Raw genomic sequence first — 3,790 nt, forward strand, 5'->3', positions numbered from 1 at the left:
GTTTTGCACGTCCTGCAGTGTAATCATGGAACATAAACGCATCGACAAACACTTTGTGTCTGCAAAACATGTGAGGAGAGCTGCAGACCAGGGACAATCCAGAAATGCTCATGAATGTCAGTTTAGAAGCTATCAAAGTTCTCAAATAAACCACCTTTTGAGAATGTCAGTGTTTGTTGGGAATTATCTTACAAAACTAGGAAGGATTTTTGGTTTAGATATTAAAAGTTATGGTTGTTTATTGATTTTAGTAAAAAAAAGAAATCGCAACTTTTAGGAAAATGCCTCGCGAAATCCTGGAAGGACTGACTCGTGTCTGTCTAAACCAGACACCTCTCCGTTTTATAATTTTGAAAATGAATGAAAACAAGTTTTGTCATTACTTCTAATAAAACCAAATTGGCTGCTGGGATCAGCTGCATCGTTGTCCCTGATCTCACAGGGACTCTTTCTGACCCGAAGCAGCAGACAGAAAGGGCTACAAACTTAAAATGACTTATTACAATAAAGGAAATGTAAAGAAGTGATGAAGGGCTGCCTTCTGAAGGACTTTCTGCAGTAAAATATGCTTTTTCTCACACACGTTCTTGTTCAGACATGGGGTCCGTAGCGATGCACATGCCGTATATCTTGTGTTTCAGTGACATTTTTTTAATTTTGAAACAATCCGGAGACGTCTCTATGAGTTCTGTGAGGAAGCAGGTCGGTGCTCATCAGCCGTGGAACACTGCTGCCCTCTGGTGGCCGAGCAAGGAAACATCCTCGTTCTTCTGGTGTAAAGGGGACCAAAACTGCAGACAAAGTACTCAACTATAAGTAAAAGTTAAAGCCCTGAAGTACTCACTTTTGAAAATGCTTAAGTATTCTAAAATACAAATTAAATGTTCTAATATCAGTAATTCTGCAGAAACTTGTAACTTTCAGAAACCACCTGATGTATCGACGCGTAGAAACGCTCTGCTGCAACTTCTACACCACCTGGAAAGAACTTCAGCAGAAAAATGCAACAAAAAATAAGGATTTATTCATCTAAACACACCAAACCAGAGAGTCTTGGTTCCCCTCACACTTTCACTCTGGAGCCGAGGTTTAAGGTTGAATCTGTCCACGAAGTAACGACCAGCTTCCTGGAAATGTAGCGGAGTCAAAAGTACAATAAGTTATAAGTTCCCCCCGAAAAATGACTCAAGTAAAGTAAAGATTCTTAAAGTATGTACTTAAGTACGGTAATCAAGTAAATGTACTTCAGTACCAGTGGTGTTATTGTCCACTTCCCTAAAGGTTGTTCAATAATTGTATTTAACTTAATTATTAACTAAACTTTACTTAACTGAACTCGTGTGATTGGGTGGATCTGGCAACGCGTGCACGCCGACACGCTTTCCCTTCTGCTACGTTTGGAAATAAAAGAAAACGAATCCTTTGACTGGCGACCAAACAACCAAGTTCTCGATTTTGATTCTTTGATTTTGGTTTTTTACCCATTCCTGTCTCCTCGGGCCGAAGCGGCACATCGTCCCAGCCCCGTCCGGAAGCTTGGGCAGCTTTCATCGGTCGGTGACGGGGGGAGCAAAGCTGGATTATTAGTGACATCACTCATATAAGGCATGAAAACGTGATCTTACATGGACACATCCTGTCTTAGTCACTGTTGGAGCTATTTATTCTTTACCTTCATTACTTTGAATTCTGTTCACATTTGTTCTTGGCTTACTTTATATTGTTATAAGGTCAATTAGAGAACAGGTGAAGAACAGGAAGAGCTGTGGGTCCATTTCCTAGGAATATAGGGACAGGTATAGGACCAGGGAGGAAAGGGGGTGGAGCCTATGATTTTTTACCAGAGCAGGAAACAAAAGGGAAAGTTTGGATTTGGATTGTTTTTTACTTGCCAACTGGATAAATAAACAAACAAACGCAATCTTCAAGTACTGGACATCGCACGAACCCTAACCCCCATCCAGCAGTGGATTGTTTGAACTTTTAAGATTTTTGGTCACTACAGTCCCATTTCTCAGACGGTAAATTCGTCCCTGCGTGTGACGTACGTGTAAAATGTTGCATTTCCTGTGGCCGACCCCACCTCCAGGGGTTCCTGCTTTTAGAAGTGGCCCCTGTCAGGCCCACGCCCGCATGGCTCATTTCCTCCTATAGAACCGAAGAGATCGGCCGGAGCCCCGGGAAGCTCCCGTTGGCTGTTTCCTGAGCCGCTCCCGTTTCGCCTGCTGACTTCCAACATCCCCAGACAGAGAGTCGAACGACGCCTTTTCCTCTTTTTTTATTTCTTTAAATAAAAAAGTCATCCTCGTCCTCCGCCCATCCTCCGCCTCTGTCGTGTTTCAAACATTACGAATCGGAAAAAGTTGGCTTCTTCCCGACATTGTCCGATTTCACTTCCAACAGGAATGGTTTTGCGTTAACTGGACGAGATATTTGATAACTTTAACTGCTTGTGCTGCTGATGTACCTCTATAACGGATCAACTGCTGGAGCCAACCCAGTTAAAGATGGCCGCCACGACCGAGTTACTTTAAAATACACAAAACATTCGCTAGAATTCAATCAGTTTTTAAACTATTGCTGAAATTTAATGTGGTCGTAGCTGAGAGTTATTCACAAAACATACTGAAAGCTGTAGCAACACCTGTTAAAGTCGACTCTATTTGTCTGTTAGCAAAATATCTTATGAACCACTGGACAGATTTTGTTGAAACTTTTTAGAAAATAACCACCGGATGTATTTCTGCGACTCATTATAATTTTGTTGCACAACCTTTCAAGGCAATCGCTGCAGTCGGGTGATTCCTGTCCCCGTCCATGAGACGTCCCCACCTGTCCTCAGGTGTTTTGTCCCACTGCTCCAGCTGTCTCAGGTTCTCCAGATGTTTCACTTCCACTGATGTTCAACAGGATTTAGATCAGGGCTCAGAGGGACACTTCAGAATGGTCCAAAGTTTGGTTCTGATCCATTCTTGGTGTTTTTAGCTCATTATCCTGTTGGACCCGTGATCTGTGACTGACACCAACCTTTCTGACCCTGGTCAGCACATTTTGCTTAAGAAGGTTCCAGTTTTGTCTCAACTGTCCAAAGGACATCGTCCCAGAAGCTTTGTGGCTTCTCAAAATGGATTTTAGCAAACTCCAGTCTCACTTTTATGGTTCGGTGTCGGTCGTCTGCCATTAAGTCCACTTTGGCTCAAACGGAATGATGGTTAGATCTGACGAGTTCACCTCGAATCTCTTTGGAAGTTGTTCTGAGCTCCACAGCTACAGGAGGTTAGCTACAATCCCTTAGATTGTTTGTCAGAGTAAAGCAGACCCTCCAGGATTTCTTGAAACTGAAAAGATGTGGTCCAGATTACAAATGAGCAGATGGACAACAACTTTCTCAAAGGAACAGCAGATTTCAAACACAAACCAGAGCAGTGTTGCCAGACACTATTTGCCTCGAAATATCCTAGACTGTACGATAATTTGACAGACCCTCCAGGATTTCGCGATGTTGTGATCGCAACTATTAACGTAAAATGAAGCAAAACCCGCAAAATTGCAACTTTTTGTAATTTTGCCCAAAACACAGCAACTTTCCTGCAACTTTAACCCAATATTTATTGTTTCTAAAGTGATTCGCCACCGTTTATGTGGTCTAGTCTCTTCTTTGTGGGTTTGTGTAGCGTGGAATACAAAATAAGCCCAAATAACTCAGGAAGAAGACACGTGACGTCACTTCCTGTTAACATCAGAATGCCGGGAGCGTGCAGGAGCAGCGACCGAAGCCAAAATGTGCGCT

Source organism: Kryptolebias marmoratus, linkage group LG1, assembly GCF_001649575.2.
Source record: "Kryptolebias marmoratus isolate JLee-2015 linkage group LG1, ASM164957v2, whole genome shotgun sequence".
NCBI classification, from domain to species: domain Eukaryota; kingdom Metazoa; phylum Chordata; class Actinopteri; order Cyprinodontiformes; family Rivulidae; genus Kryptolebias; species Kryptolebias marmoratus.